The sequence below is a fragment of the Notamacropus eugenii genome, chromosome 6, assembly GCF_028372415.1.
Source record: "Notamacropus eugenii isolate mMacEug1 chromosome 6, mMacEug1.pri_v2, whole genome shotgun sequence".
Taxonomy (NCBI): domain Eukaryota; kingdom Metazoa; phylum Chordata; class Mammalia; order Diprotodontia; family Macropodidae; genus Notamacropus; species Notamacropus eugenii.
The window spans coordinates 170,764,083-170,780,278 of record NC_092877.1 but is presented as its reverse complement, the minus strand read 5'-3'; positions in this window follow the sequence as shown (position 1 = coordinate 170,780,278).

Below are 16,196 nucleotides of genomic sequence, written 5' to 3'. Positions count from 1 at the left end.
TAGGCTTAGGGTCAGAATTGCCTTTTGGGTTAGAATCGAGTGCATCTAGGGTTAGGGTTAGTGTTGAGATTGACGATTTACTGTTAGGCTTAGAATCGAGCATATTAGGGTTAGAGTTATGGTTAGAATCCACTGCATTTAGGCTTAGTGTTAGGGTAAGGGTTATTAGGGTCAGGATTAGGATCGAGATCATTTAAGGATAGTGTTAGGGTTAGAGTTAGGTTTAGGGTTACGTTTCGTAGAATTGAGGGTTAGGGTTATGGTTAGGGTTGGGGTTAGGGATAGGGTTAGAATCAAGCGCATTTTTAGTGTTAGGGGTTGGGTTAGGGTTAGGGTTAGAGTGCATATAGAGGTAGGGATAGGAGTAGGGTTAGGATTAGGGTTAGGGTTTGTGTTGGTAGAATCGAGGTTTAGGGTTATGCTTAGGGTCAGGATTGCCTTTTGGGTTAGAGTCGAGTGCATTTAGGGTTAGGCTTATTGTTGAGATTGACGATTTAGTGTTAGGGTTATAATCGAGCACATTAGGGTTAGAGTTATGGTTAGAATCCAGTGCATTTAGGGTTAGGGTTAGGGTTAGGGTTAGGATTAGGGGTAGAATCAAGCGCATTTTTAGTATTAGGTTTGCGGTTAGGGTTACGGTTTGAGTGCATTTAGGGGTATGGGAGGAGTTGGGTTAGGATTAGTGTTAGGGTTTGTGTTGGTAGAATCGAGGTTTTGGGTTTGGCTCAGGGTCAGGAGCGCATTTTGCGTCATATTTCAGAGCAGTTAGGCTAAGGTTAGTGTTGAAATTGATGATTTAGTTTTAGCGTTAGAATCAAGCACATTTAGGGATAGAGTTATGGTTAGAATTCGTTAGGGGTACGGTTATTGTTAGGGTTAGGGGTACGGTTAGAGTGCATTTAGCGGTAGGGGTTGGGGCACGGTTGGAATTAAGGTTAGGGTTAGTGTTGGTAGAATCGAGGTTTAGGGTTAGGCTCAGGGTCAGGATTGCCTTTTGGGTTAGAATCGAGTGCATTTAGGCTTAAGTTTACTGTTGAGATTGACGAATTAGTGTTAGGGTTAGAATCAAGAACATTACAGTTAGAGTTATGGTTAGAATCCAGTGCATTTAGGGTTAGCCTTAGGCTTAGGGTTACGGTTATGTTTAGGGTGAGGTTAGAATCAAGTGCATTTAAGGATAGTTTTAGGGTGAGAGTTTGGTTTAGGGTTAGCTTTCGTAGAATCGAGGGTTAAGCTTCGGGTTAGGATTAGCGTTAGGGTTAGGGTTAGAATCAGGCGCAATTTTAGTGTTATGGTTGGGGTTTGGTTATGGCTTAGAGCGGATTGTATGGTAGGGGTGGGAGTAGGGTTAGGATTAGGGTGAAGGTTTCTGTTGGTAGGATCGAGGTTTAAGTTTAGGCTTAGGGTCAGGATTGCCTTTTGGGTTAGAATCGAGTGCATTTAGGGTTAGAGTTAGTGTTGAGATTGACGATTTAGTATTAGGGTTAGAATCGAGCACATTAGGGTTAGAGTTATGGTTAGATTCCAGTACATTGAGGGTTAGGGATAGGGTTAGGATGACGGTTATGTTTAGGTTGAGGGTTAGAATCGAGTGCATTTAAGGATAGTGTTAGGGTTAGAGTTAGGTTAGGGTTAGCTTTCTTAGAATCGACGGTTAGGGTTAGGGTTAGGGTTAGGGTTAAGGTTAGAATCAAGGGCATTTTTAGTGTTAAGTTTACGGTTAGGGTTAGGGTTAGAGGGAATTCAGGGGTAGGGGTAGTAGTAGGGTTAGGATTAGCGTTAGGGTTTTTGTTGGTAGAATTGAGGTTCAGGCTTAGGCTTAGGGTCAGGATTGCCTTTTGGGTTAGAATCAAGTGCATTTAGGGTAACAGTTAGTGTTGAGATTGACGATTTAGTGTTAGGGTTAGAAACGAGCACATTAGCGTTAGAGTTATGGTTAGAATCTAATGCATTTAGGGTTAGGATTAGGGTTAGGGTTATTAGGGTCAGGGTTTGAATCGAGAGCATTTAAGGATCGTGTTAGTGTTAGAATTAGGTTTAGGGTTGGCTTTCGTAGAATTGAGGGTTAGGGTTAGGGTTAGGGTTCGGGTTCTGTTTAGAATCAAGCGCATTTTTAGTATTAGGGTTGTGGTAGGCTTACGATTAGAGTGCATTTAGGGGTAGGGGTAGGAGTAGGTTCTGGATTAGGGTTACGGTTTGTGGTGGTAGAATAGAGGTTTAGGGTTAGGCTTAGGGTCATGATTACTTTTTGGGTTAGAATCGAATGCATTCCGGGTTAGAGTTAATGATGAGATTGACGATTTAGTGTTAGGCTTAGGATCGAGCACATTTAGGGTTAGAGTTGTGGTTAGAATTCGTTAGGTTTAGGGTTAGGGGTAAGGGTAGGCTAGGGGTCAGAATCACGCGCATTTTTAGTGTTAGGGTTAGGTTTAGTGTTAGGGTTAGAGTGCATTTAGAGGTAGGGGTAGCGGTAGGATTAGGATTTGTGTTAGGGTTAGTGATGGTAGAATCGAGGTTTAGGTTTAGGCTTAGGGTCAGGATTGCATTTTGGATCAGAATCGAGTGTATTTAGGGTTTGGGTTAGTGTTCAAATTGACGATTTAGTGTGAGGGTTTCAATCGAGCACATTTAGGGTTAGAGTTATGCTTAGAATTCAGTGCATTTAGGGTTAGGGGTAGGGTTAGGGGTAGACTTAGTGGTAGGTTTAGGGTCAAGGTTAGAATCGAGAGCATTTAAGGATAGTGCTAGGGTTAGAGTTAGGTTTAGGGTTTGCTTTCGTAGAATCGAGGGTTAGGCTTAGGGTTAGGCTTAGGGTGAGGTTTAGGGTTAGAATCAAGCACAGTTTTAGTGTTAGCGTTAGGGAGAGGATTAGGGTTGAAGTGCTTTTAGGGCTAGTGGTAGGAGTAGGGTTAGGATTAGGGTTAAGGTTTGTGTTGGTAGAATCGAGGTTTAGGTTTAGGCTTGGGGTCAGGATTGCCTTTTGGATCAGAATTGAGTGTATTTAGGCTTTGGGTTAGTGTTCGAATTGATGATTTAGTGTTAGGGTTGAATCGAGCACATTTAGGGTTAGAGTTATGGTTAGAATTCAGTGCATTTAGGGTTAGGGTTAGGGTTAGGTTTAGGGTCAGGGTTAAAATTGAGAGCATTTAAGGATAGTGCTAGGGTTAGAGTTAGGTTTAGCGTTCGCTTTCGTAGAATCGAGGGTTAGGCTTAAGGTTAGGCTTAGGGTTAGGGTTAGGGTTAGAATCAGGCGCATTTTTAGTGTTCTGGTTTTCGTTAGGGTATGGCTTAGAGTGCATTTAGGGGTAGGGGTAGGAGTACGGTTAGGATTAGAGTTAAGGTTTCTGTGGGTAGCATCGAGGTTTAGGGTTAGGCTTAGGGTCAGGAATGGCTTTTGGGTTAGAATCCAGTGCATTTAGGCTTAGGGATAGTGTTGACATTGACGATTTAGTGTTAGGGTTAGAATCGAGCACGTTTAGGGTTAGAGTTTTGTTTAGAATTCGTTAGGGTTAGGGGTAGTGTTAGGGGTAGGGGTAGGGTCAGAGTGCATTTCGGGGTAGGGGTAGGGGTAGAGTTAGAATTAGGGTTAGGTTTTTTGTTTTTAGAATCGAAGTTTAGGGTTAGGCTTAGGGTCAGAATTGCCTTTTGGGTTAGAATCGAGTGCATTTAGGGTTAGGGTTAGTGTTGAGATTGACGATTTACTGTTAGGCTTAGAATCGAGCACATTAGGGTTAGAGTTATGGTTAGAATCCACTGCATTTAGGCTTAGTGTTAGGGTAAGGGTTATTAGGGTCAGGATTAGGATCGAGATCATTTAAGGATAGTGTTAGGGTTAGAGTTAGGTTTAGGGTTACGTTTCGTAGAATTGAGGGTTAGGGTTATGGTTAGGGTTGGGGTTAGGGATAGGGTTAGAATCAAGCGCATTTTTAGTGTTAGGGGTTGGGTTAGGGTTAGGGTTAGAGTGCCTATAAAGGTAGGGATAGGAGTAGGGTTAGGATTAGGGTTAGGGTTTGCGTTGGTAGAATCGAGGTTTAAGGTTACGCTTAGGGTCAGGATTGCCTTTAGGGTTAGAGTCGAGTGCATTTAGGGTTAGGCTTAGTGTTGAAATTGACGATTTAGTGTTAGGGTTCTAATCGATCACATTAGGGTTAGAGTTATGTTTAGAATTCAGTGCATTTAGGGTTAGGGATAGGGTTTGGATGACGGTTATGTTTAGGTTGAGGGTTAGAATCGAGTGCATTTAAGAAAAGTGTTAGGGTTAGAGTTAGGGTAGGGTTAGCTTTATTAAAATCGACGGTTAGGGTTAGAGTCAGGGTTAAGGTTAGCGTTAGGGTTAGGGTTAGGGTTTGTGTTGGTAGAATCGAAGTTTAGGGTTAGGCTTATGGTCAGCATTGCCTTTTGGATTAGAATCGAGAGCATTTAGAATTAGGGTTAGTGTTGAGATTGATGATTTAGTGTTAGCCTTAGAAACGAGCACATTAGGGTTAGAGTTATGGTTAGAATCCACTGCATTTAAGCTTAGGGTTAGGGTTAGGGTTATTAGGGTCAGGATTAGAATCGAGAGAATTTAAGGATACTGTTAGGGTTAGAGTTAGCTTTAGGGTTAGTTTTCGTAGAATTGAGGGTTAGGGTTAGCGGTAGGGTTAGGGTTAGAATAAAGCGCATTTTTATTGTTAGGGGTTGGGTTAGGGTTAGGGTTTGTGTTGGTAGAATCGAGGTTTAGGGTTATTCTTAGGGTCAGGATTGCCTTTTGGGTTAGAATCGAGTGCATTTAGGGTAACAGTTAGTGTTGAGATTGACGATTTAGTGTTAGGGTTAGAAATGAGCACATTAGCATTAGAGTTATGGTCAGAATCTAATGCATTTAGGGTTAGGATTAGGGTTAGGGTTATTAGGTTCAGGGTTTGAATCGAGAGCATTTAAGGATCGTGTTAGTATTAGAATTAGGTTTAGGGTTAGCTTTCATAGAATTGAGGGTTAGGGTTAGGGTTAGGGTTCGGGTTCGGTTTAGAATCAAGCGCATTTTAAGTGTTAGGATTGGGGTAGGCTTACGATTAGAGTGCATTTAGGGGTAGGGGTAGGAGTAGGGTTAGGATTAGGGTTACGGTTTGTGGTGGTAGAATAGAGGTTTAGGGTTAGGCTTAGGGTCAGGATTGCTTTTTGGGTTAGAATCGAGTGCATTCCGGGTTAGAGTTAATGATGAGATTGACGATTTAGTGTTAGGGTTAGAATCGAGCACATTAGGGTTAGAGTTATGGTTAGAATCCACTGCATTTAGGCTTAGGGTTATGGTTAGGGTTATTAGGGTCAGCATTAGAATCGAGAGCATTTAAGGATAGTGTTAGGGTTAGAGTTAGGTTTAGGGTTAGGTTTCGTAGAATTGAGGGTTAGGGTTGGGGTTAGGGTTAGGGTTAGTATTAGGGTTAGAATCAAGCGCATTTTTAGTGTTAGGGGTTGGGTTACGGTTAGGGTTAGAGTGCATATAGAGGTAGGGATAGGAGTAGGGTTAGGATTAGGGTTAGGGTTTGTGTTGGTAGAATCGAGGTTTAGGGTTATGCTTAGGGTCAGGATTGCCTTTTGGGTTAGAGTCGAGTGCATTTAGGGTTAGGCTTATTGTTGAGATTGACGATTTAGTGTTAGGGTTATAATCGAGCACATTAGGGTTAGAGTTATGGTTAGAATCCAGTGCATTTAGGGTTAGGGTTAGGGTTAGGGTTAGGATTAGGGGTAGAATCAAGCGCATTTTTAGTATTAGGTTTGCGGTTAGGGTTACGGTTTGAGTGCATTTAGTGGTATGGGAGGAGTTGGGTTAGGATTAGTGTTAGGGTTTGTGTTGGTAAAATCGAGGTTTTGGGTTTGGCTCAGGGTCAGGAGCGCATTTTGCGTCATATTTCAGAGCAGTTAGGCTAAGGTTAGTGTTGAAATTGATGATTTAGTTTTAGCGTTAGAATCAAGCACATTTAGGGATAGAGTTATGGTTAGAATTCGTTAGGGGTACGGTTATTGTTAGGGTTAGGGGTACGGTTAGAGTGCATTTAGCGGTAGGGGTTGGGGCACGGTTGGAATTAAGGTTAGGGTTAGTGTTGGTAGAATCGAGGTTTAGGGTTAGGCTCAGGGTCAGGATTGCCTTTTGGGTTAGAATCGAGTGCATTTAGGCTTAAGTTTACTGTTGAGATTGACGAATTAGTGTTAGGGTTAGAATCAAGAACATTACAGTTAGAGTTATGGTTAGAATCCAGTGCATTTAGGGTTAGCCTTAGGCTTAGGGTTACGGTTATGTTTAGGGTGAGGTTAGAATCAAGTGCATTTAAGGATAGTTTTAGGGTGAGAGTTTGGTTTAGGGTTAGCTTTCGTAGAATCGAGGGTTAAGCTTCGGGTTAGGATTAGCGTTAGGGTTAGGGTTAGAATCAGGCGCAATTTTAGTGTTATGGTTGGGGTTTGGTTATGGCTTAGAGCAGATTGTATGGTAGGGGTGGGAGTAGGGTTAGGATTAGGGTTAAGGTTTCTGTTGGTAGGATCGAGGTTTAAGTTTAGGCTTAGGGTCAGGATTGCCTTTTGGGTTAGAATCGAGTGCATTTAGGGTTAGAGTTAGTGTTGAGATTGACGATTTAGTATTAGGGTTAGAATCGAGCACATTAGGGTTAGAGTTATGGTTAGATTCCAGTACATTGAGGGTTAGGGATAGGGTTAGGATGACGGTTATGTTTAGGTTGAGGGTTAGAATCGAGTGCATTTAAGGATAGTGTTAGGGTTAGAGTTAGGTTAGGGTTAGCTTTCTTAGAATCGACGGTTAGGGTTAGGGTTAGGGTTAGGGTTAAGGTTAGAATCAAGGGCATTTTTAGTGTTAAGTTTACGGTTAGGGTTAGGGTTAGAGGGAATTCAGGGGTAGGGATAGTAGTAGGGTTAGGATTAGCGTTAGGGTTTTTGTTGGTAGAATTGAGGTTCAGGCTTAGGCTTAGGGTCAGGATTGCCTTTTGGGTTAGAATCAAGTGCATTTAGGGTAACAGTTAGTGTTGAGATTGACGATTTAGTGTTAGGCTTAGAAACGAGCACATTAGCGTTAGAGTTATGGTTAGAATCTAATGCATTTAGGGTTAGGATTAGGGTTAGGGTTATTAGGGTCAGGGTTTGAATCGAGAGCATTTAAGGATCGTGTTAGTGTTAGAATTAGGTTTAGGGTTAGCTTTCGTAGAATCGAGGGTTAGGGTTAGGGTTAGGGTTCGGGTTCGGTTGAGAATCAAGCGCATTTTTAGTATTAGGGTTGTGGTAGGCTTACGATTAGAGTGCATTTAGGGGTAGGGGTAGGAGTAGGTTCTGGATTAGGGTTACGGTTTGTGGTGGTAGAATAGAGGTTTAGGGTTAGGCTTAGGGTCATGATTACTTTTTGGGTTAGAATCGAGTGCATTCCGGGTTAGAGTTAATGATGAGATTGACGATTTAGTGTTAGGCTTAGGATCGAGCACATTTAGGGTTAGAGTTGTGGTTAGAATTCGTTAGGTTTAGGGTTAGGGGTAGGGGTAGGCTAGGGGTCAGAATCACGCGCATTTTTAGTGTTAGGGTTAGGTTTAGTGTTAGGGTTAGAGTGCATTTAGAGGTAGGGGTAGCGGTAGGATTAGGATTTGTGTTAGGGTTAGTGATGGTAGAATCGAGGTTTAGGTTTAGGCTTAGGGTCAGGATTGCATTTTGGATCAGAATCGAGTGTATTTAGGGTTTGGGTTAGTGTTCAAATTGACGATTTAGTGTGAGGGTTTCAATCGAGCACATTTAGGGTTAGAGTTATGCTTAGAATTCAGTGCATTTAGGGTTAGGGGTAGGGTTAGGGGTAGACTTAGTGGTAGGTTTAGGGTCAAGGTTAGAATCGAGAGCATTTAAGGATAGTGCTAGGGTGAGAGTTAGGTTTAGGGTTTGCTTTCGTAGAATCGAGGGTTAGGCTTAGGGTTAGGCTTAGGGTGAGGTTTAGGGTTAGAATCAAGCACAGTTTTAGTGTTAGCGTTAGGGAGAGGATTAGGGTTGAAGTGCTTTTAGGGCTAGTGGTAGGAGTAGGGTTAGGATTAGGGTTAAGGTTTGTGTTGGTAGAATCGAGGTTTAGGTTTAGGCTTGGGGTCAGGATTGCCTTTTGGATCAGAATTGAGTGTATTTAGGCTTTGGGTTAGTGTTCGAATTGATGATTTAGTGTTAGGGTTGAATCGAGCACATTTAGGGTTAGAGTTATGGTTAGAATTCAGTGCATTTAGGGTTAGGGTTAGGGTTAGGGTTAGGTTTAGGGTCAGGGTTAAAATTGAGAGCATTTAAGGATAGTGCTAGGGTTAGAGTTAGGTTTAGCGTTCGCTTTCGTAGAATCGAGGGTTAGGCTTAAGGTTAGGCTTAGGGTTAGGGTTAGGGTTAGAATCAGGCGCATTTTTAGTGTTCTGGTTTTCGTTAGGGTATGGCTTAGAGTGCATTTAGGGGTAGGGGTAGGAGTACGGTTAGGATTAGAGTTAAGGTTTCTGTGGGTAGCATCGAGGTTTAGGGTTAGGCTTAGGGTCAGGAATGGCTTTTGGGTTAGAATCCAGTGCATTTAGGCTTAGGGATAGTGTTGACATTGACGATTTAGTGTTAGGGTTAGAATCGAGCACGTTTAGGGTTAGAGTTTTGTTTAGAATTCGTTAGGGTTAGGGGTAGTGTTAGGGGTAGGGGTAGGGTCAGAGTGCATTTCGGGGTAGGGGTAGGGGTAGAGTTAGAATTAGGGTTAGGTTTTTTGTTTTTAGAATCGAAGTTTAGGGTTAGGCTTAGGGTCAGAATTGCCTTTTGGGTTAGAATCGAGTGCATTTAGGGTTAGGGTTAGTGTTGAGATTGACGATTTACTGTTAGGCTTAGAATCGAGCACATTAGGGTTAGAGTTATGGTTAGAATCCACTGCATTTAGGCTTAGTGTTAGGGTAAGGGTTATTAGGGTCAGGATTAGGATCGAGATCATTTAAGGATAGTGTTAGGGTTAGAGTTAGGTTTAGGGTTACGTTTCGTAGAATTGAGGGTTAGGGTTATGGTTAGGGTTGGGGTTAGGGATAGGGTTAGAATCAAGCGCATTTTTAGTGTTAGGGGTTGGGTTAGGGTTAGGGTTAGAGTGCCTATAAAGGTAGGGATAGGAGTAGGGTTAGGATTAGGGTTAGGGTTTGCGTTGGTAGAATCGAGGTTTAAGGTTACGCTTAGGGTCAGGATTGCCTTTAGGGTTAGAGTCGAGTGCATTTAGGGTTAGGCTTAGTGTTGAAATTGACGATTTAGTGTTAGGGTTCTAATCGATCACATTAGGGTTAGAGTTATGTTTAGAATTCAGTGCATTTAGGGTTAGGGATAGGGTTTGGATGACGGTTATGTTTAGGTTGAGGGTTAGAATCGAGTGCATTTAAGAAAAGTGTTAGGGTTAGAGTTAGGGTAGGGTTAGCTTTATTAAAATCGACGGTTAGGGTTAGAGTCAGGGTTAAGGTTAGCGTTAGGGTTAGGGTTAGGTTTTGGGTTGGTAGAATCGAAGTTTAGGGTTAGGCTTATGGTCAGCATTGCCTTTTGGATTAGAATCGAGAGCATTTAGAATTAGGGTTGGTGTTGAGATTGATGATTTAGTGTTAGCCTTAGAAACGAGCACATTAGGGTTAGAGTTATGGTTAGAATCCACTGCATTTAAGCTTAGGGTTAGGGTTAGGGTTATTAGGGTCAGGATTAGAATCGAGAGAATTTAAGGATACTGTTAGGGTTAGAGTTAGCTTTAGGGTTAGTTTTCGTAGAATTGAGGGTTAGGGTTAGCGGTAGGGTTAGGGTTAGAATAAAGCGCATTTTTATTGTTAGGGGTTGGGTTAGGGTTAGGGTTTGTGTTGGTAGAATCGAGGTTTAGGGTTATTCTTAGGGTCAGGATTGCCTTTTGGGTTAGAATCGAGTGCATTTAGGGTAACAGTTAGTGTTGAGATTGACGATTTAGTGTTAGGGTTAGAAATGAGCACATTAGCATTAGAGTTATGGTTAGAATCTAATGCATTTAGGGTTAGGATTAGGGTTAGGGTTATTAGGTTCAGGGTTTGAATCGAGAGCATTTAAGGATCGTGTTAGTATTAGAATTAGGTTTAGGGTTAGCTTTCATAGAATTGAGGGTTAGGGTTAGGGTTAGGGTTCGGGTTCGGTTTAGAATCAAGCGCATTTTAAGTGTTAGGATTGGGGTAGGCTTACGATTAGAGTGCATTTAGGGGTAGGGGTAGGAGTAGGGTTAGGATTAGGGTTACGGTTTGTGGTGGTAGAATAGAGGTTTAGGGTTAGGCTTAGGGTCAGGATTGCTTTTTGGGTTAGAATCGAGTGCATTCCGGGTTAGAGTTAATGATGAGATTGACGATTTAGTGTTAGGGTTAGAATCGAGCACATTAGGGTTAGAGTTATGGTTAGAATCCACTGCATTTAGGCTTAGGGTTATGGTTAGGGTTATTAGGGTCAGCATTAGAATCGAGAGCATTTAAGGATAGTGTTAGGGTTAGAGTTAGGTTTAGGGTTAGGTTTCGTAGAATTGAGGGTTAGGGTTGGGGTTAGGGTTAGGGTTAGTATTAGGGTTAGAATCAAGCGCATTTTTAGTGTTAGGGGTTGGGTTACGGTTAGGGTTAGAGTGCATATAGAGGTAGGGATAGGAGTAGGGTTAGGATTAGGGTTAGGGTTTGTGTTGGTAGAATCGAGGTTTAGGGTTATGCTTAGGGTCAGGATTGCCTTTTGGGTTAGAGTCGAGTGCATTTAGGGTTAGGCTTATTGTTGAGATTGACGATTTAGTGTTAGGGTTATAATCGAGCACATTAGGGTTAGAGTTATGGTTAGAATCCAGTGCATTTAGGGTTAGGGTTAGGGTTAGGGTTAGGATTAGGGGTAGAATCAAGCGCATTTTTAGTATTAGGTTTGCGGTTAGGGTTACGGTTTGAGTGCATTTAGTGGTATGGGAGGAGTTGGGTTAGGATTAGTGTTAGGGTTTGTGTTGGTAAAATCGAGGTTTTGGGTTTGGCTCAGGGTCAGGAGCGCATTTTGCGTCATATTTCAGAGCAGTTAGGCTAAGGTTAGTGTTGAAATTGATGATTTAGTTTTAGCGTTAGAATCAAGCACATTTAGGGATAGAGTTATGGTTAGAATTCGTTAGGGGTACGGTTATTGTTAGGGTTAGGGGTACGGTTAGAGTGCATTTAGCGGTAGGGGTTGGGGCACGGTTGGAATTAAGGTTAGGGTTAGTGTTGGTAGAATCGAGGTTTAGGGTTAGGCTCAGGGTCAGGATTGCCTTTTGGGTTAGAATCGAGTGCATTTAGGCTTAAGTTTACTGTTGAGATTGACGAATTAGTGTTAGGGTTAGAATCAAGAACATTACAGTTAGAGTTATGGTTAGAATCCAGTGCATTTAGGGTTAGCCTTAGGCTTAGGGTTACGGTTATGTTTAGGGTGAGGTTAGAATCAAGTGCATTTAAGGATAGTTTTAGGGTGAGAGTTTGGTTTAGGGTTAGCTTTCGTAGAATCGAGGGTTAAGCTTCGGGTTAGGATTAGCGTTAGGGTTAGGGTTAGAATCAGGCGCAATTTTAGTGTTATGGTTGGGGTTTGGTTATGGCTTAGAGCAGATTGTATGGTAGGGGTGGGAGTAGGGTTAGGATTAGGGTTAAGGTTTCTGTTGGTAGGATCGAGGTTTAAGTTTAGGCTTAGGGTCAGGATTGCCTTTTGGGTTAGAATCGAGTGCATTTAGGGTTAGAGTTAGTGTTGAGATTGACGATTTAGTATTAGGGTTAGAATCGAGCACATTAGGGTTAGAGTTATGGTTAGATTCCAGTACATTGAGGGTTAGGGATAGGGTTAGGATGACGGTTATGTTTAGGTTGAGGGTTAGAATCGAGTGCATTTAAGGATAGTGTTAGGGTTAGAGTTAGGTTAGGGTTAGCTTTCTTAGAATCGACGGTTAGGGTTAGGGTTAGGGTTAGGGTTAAGGTTAGAATCAAGGGCATTTTTAGTGTTAAGTTTACGGTTAGGGTTAGGGTTAGAGGGAATTCAGGGGTAGGGATAGTAGTAGGGTTAGGATTAGCGTTAGGGTTTTTGTTGGTAGAATTGAGGTTCAGGCTTAGGCTTAGGGTCAGGATTGCCTTTTGGGTTAGAATCAAGTGCATTTAGGGTAACAGTTAGTGTTGAGATTGACGATTTAGTGTTAGGCTTAGAAACGAGCACATTAGCGTTAGAGTTATGGTTAGAATCTAATGCATTTAGGGTTAGGATTAGGGTTAGGGTTATTAGGGTCAGGGTTTGAATCGAGAGCATTTAAGGATCGTGTTAGTGTTAGAATTAGGTTTAGGGTTAGCTTTCGTAGAATCGAGGGTTAGGGTTAGGGTTAGGGTTCGGGTTCGGTTGAGAATCAAGCGCATTTTTAGTATTAGGGTTGTGGTAGGCTTACGATTAGAGTGCATTTAGGGGTAGGGGTAGGAGTAGGTTCTGGATTAGGGTTACGGTTTGTGGTGGTAGAATAGAGGTTTAGGGTTAGGCTTAGGGTCATGATTACTTTTTGGGTTAGAATCGAGTGCATTCCGGGTTAGAGTTAATGATGAGATTGACGATTTAGTGTTAGGCTTAGGATCGAGCACATTTAGGGTTAGAGTTGTGGTTAGAATTCGTTAGGTTTAGGGTTAGGGGTAGGGGTAGGCTAGGGGTCAGAATCACGCGCATTTTTAGTGTTAGGGTTAGGTTTAGTGTTAGGGTTAGAGTGCATTTAGAGGTAGGGGTAGCGGTAGGATTAGGATTTGTGTTAGGGTTAGTGATGGTAGAATCGAGGTTTAGGTTTAGGCTTAGGGTCAGGATTGCATTTTGGATCAGAATCGAGTGTATTTAGGGTTTGGGTTAGTGTTCAAATTGACGATTTAGTGTGAGGGTTTCAATCGAGCACATTTAGGGTTAGAGTTATGCTTAGAATTCAGTGCATTTAGGGTTAGGGGTAGGGTTAGGGGTAGACTTAGTGGTAGGTTTAGGGTCAAGGTTAGAATCGAGAGCATTTAAGGATAGTGCTAGGGTGAGAGTTAGGTTTAGGGTTTGCTTTCGTAGAATCGAGGGTTAGGCTTAGGGTTAGGCTTAGGGTGAGGTTTAGGGTTAGAATCAAGCACAGTTTTAGTGTTAGCGTTAGGGAGAGGATTAGGGTTGAAGTGCTTTTAGGGCTAGTGGTAGGAGTAGGGTTAGGATTAGGGTTAAGGTTTGTGTTGGTAGAATCGAGGTTTAGGTTTAGGCTTGGGGTCAGGATTGCCTTTTGGATCAGAATTGAGTGTATTTAGGCTTTGGGTTAGTGTTCGAATTGATGATTTAGTGTTAGGGTTGAATCGAGCACATTTAGGGTTAGAGTTATGGTTAGAATTCAGTGCATTTAGGGTTAGGGTTAGGGTTAGGGTTAGGTTTAGGGTCAGGGTTAAAATTGAGAGCATTTAAGGATAGTGCTAGGGTTAGAGTTAGGTTTAGCGTTCGCTTTCGTAGAATCGAGGGTTAGGCTTAAGGTTAGGCTTAGGGTTAGGGTTAGGGTTAGAATCAGGCGCATTTTTAGTGTTCTGGTTTTCGTTAGGGTATGGCTTAGAGTGCATTTAGGGGTAGGGGTAGGAGTACGGTTAGGATTAGAGTTAAGGTTTCTGTGGGTAGCATCGAGGTTTAGGGTTAGGCTTAGGGTCAGGAATGGCTTTTGGGTTAGAATCCAGTGCATTTAGGCTTAGGGATAGTGTTGACATTGACGATTTAGTGTTAGGGTTAGAATCGAGCACGTTTAGGGTTAGAGTTTTGTTTAGAATTCGTTAGGGTTAGGGGTAGTGTTAGGGGTAGGGGTAGGGTCAGAGTGCATTTCGGGGTAGGGGTAGGGGTAGAGTTAGAATTAGGGTTAGGTTTTTTGTTTTTAGAATCGAAGTTTAGGGTTAGGCTTAGGGTCAGAATTGCCTTTTGGGTTAGAATCGAGTGCATTTAGGGTTAGGGTTAGTGTTGAGATTGACGATTTACTGTTAGGCTTAGAATCGAGCACATTAGGGTTAGAGTTATGGTTAGAATCCACTGCATTTAGGCTTAGTGTTAGGGTAAGGGTTATTAGGGTCAGGATTAGGATCGAGATCATTTAAGGATAGTGTTAGGGTTAGAGTTAGGTTTAGGGTTACGTTTCGTAGAATTGAGGGTTAGGGTTATGGTTAGGGTTGGGGTTAGGGATAGGGTTAGAATCAAGCGCATTTTTAGTGTTAGGGGTTGGGTTAGGGTTAGGGTTAGAGTGCCTATAAAGGTAGGGATAGGAGTAGGGTTAGGATTAGGGTTAGGGTTTGCGTTGGTAGAATCGAGGTTTAAGGTTACGCTTAGGGTCAGGATTGCCTTTAGGGTTAGAGTCGAGTGCATTTAGGGTTAGGCTTAGTGTTGAAATTGACGATTTAGTGTTAGGGTTCTAATCGATCACATTAGGGTTAGAGTTATGTTTAGAATTCAGTGCATTTAGGGTTAGGGATAGGGTTTGGATGACGGTTATGTTTAGGTTGAGGGTTAGAATCGAGTGCATTTAAGAAAAGTGTTAGGGTTAGAGTTAGGGTAGGGTTAGCTTTATTAAAATCGACGGTTAGGGTTAGAGTCAGGGTTAAGGTTAGCGTTAGGGTTAGGGTTAGGTTTTGGGTTGGTAGAATCGAAGTTTAGGGTTAGGCTTATGGTCAGCATTGCCTTTTGGATTAGAATCGAGAGCATTTAGAATTAGGGTTGGTGTTGAGATTGATGATTTAGTGTTAGCCTTAGAAACGAGCACATTAGGGTTAGAGTTATGGTTAGAATCCACTGCATTTAAGCTTAGGGTTAGGGTTAGGGTTATTAGGGTCAGGATTAGAATCGAGAGAATTTAAGGATACTGTTAGGGTTAGAGTTAGCTTTAGGGTTAGTTTTCGTAGAATTGAGGGTTAGGGTTAGCGGTAGGGTTAGGGTTAGAATAAAGCGCATTTTTATTGTTAGGGGTTGGGTTAGGGTTAGGGTTTGTGTTGGTAGAATCGAGGTTTAGGGTTATTCTTAGGGTCAGGATTGCCTTTTGGGTTAGAATCGAGTGCATTTAGGGTAACAGTTAGTGTTGAGATTGACGATTTAGTGTTAGGGTTAGAAATGAGCACATTAGCATTAGAGTTATGGTTAGAATCTAATGCATTTAGGGTTAGGATTAGGGTTAGGGTTATTAGGTTCAGGGTTTGAATCGAGAGCATTTAAGGATCGTGTTAGTATTAGAATTAGGTTTAGGGTTAGCTTTCATAGAATTGAGGGTTAGGGTTAGGGTTAGGGTTCGGGTTCGGTTTAGAATCAAGCGCATTTTAAGTGTTAGGATTGGGGTAGGCTTACGATTAGAGTGCATTTAGGGGTAGGGGTAGGAGTAGGGTTAGGATTAGGGTTACGGTTTGTGGTGGTAGAATAGAGGTTTAGGGTTAGGCTTAGGGTCAGGATTGCTTTTTGGGTTAGAATCGAGTGCATTCCGGGTTAGAGTTAATGATGAGATTGACGATTTAGTGTTAGGGTTAGAATCGAGCACATTAGGGTTAGAGTTATGGTTAGAATCCACTGCATTTAGGCTTAGGGTTATGGTTAGGGTTATTAGGGTCAGCATTAGAATCGAGAGCATTTAAGGATAGTGTTAGGGTTAGAGTTAGGTTTAGGGTTAGGTTTCGTAGAATTGAGGGTTAGGGTTGGGGTTAGGGTTAGGGTTAGTATTAGGGTTAGAATCAAGCGCATTTTTAGTGTTAGGGGTTGGGTTACGGTTAGGGTTAGAGTGCATATAGAGGTAGGGATAGGAGTAGGGTTAGGATTAGGGTTAGGGTTTGTGTTGGTAGAATCGAGGTTTAGGGTTATGCTTAGGGTCAGGATTGCCTTTTGGGTTAGAGTCGAGTGCATTTAGGGTTAGGCTTATTGTTGAGATTGACGATTTAGTGTTAGGGTTATAATCGAGCACATTAGGGTTAGAGTTATGGTTAGAATCCAGTGCATTTAGGGTTAGGGTTAGGGTTAGGGTTAGGATTAGGGGTAGAATCAAGCGCATTTTTAGTATTAGGTTTGCGGTTAGGGTTACGGTTTGAGTGCATTTAGGGGTATGGGAGGAGTTGGGTTAGGATTAGTGTTAGGGTTTGTGTTGGTAGATTCGAGGTTTTGGGTTTGGCTCAGGGTCAGGAGCGCATTTTGCGTCATATTTCAGAGCAGTTAGGCTAAGG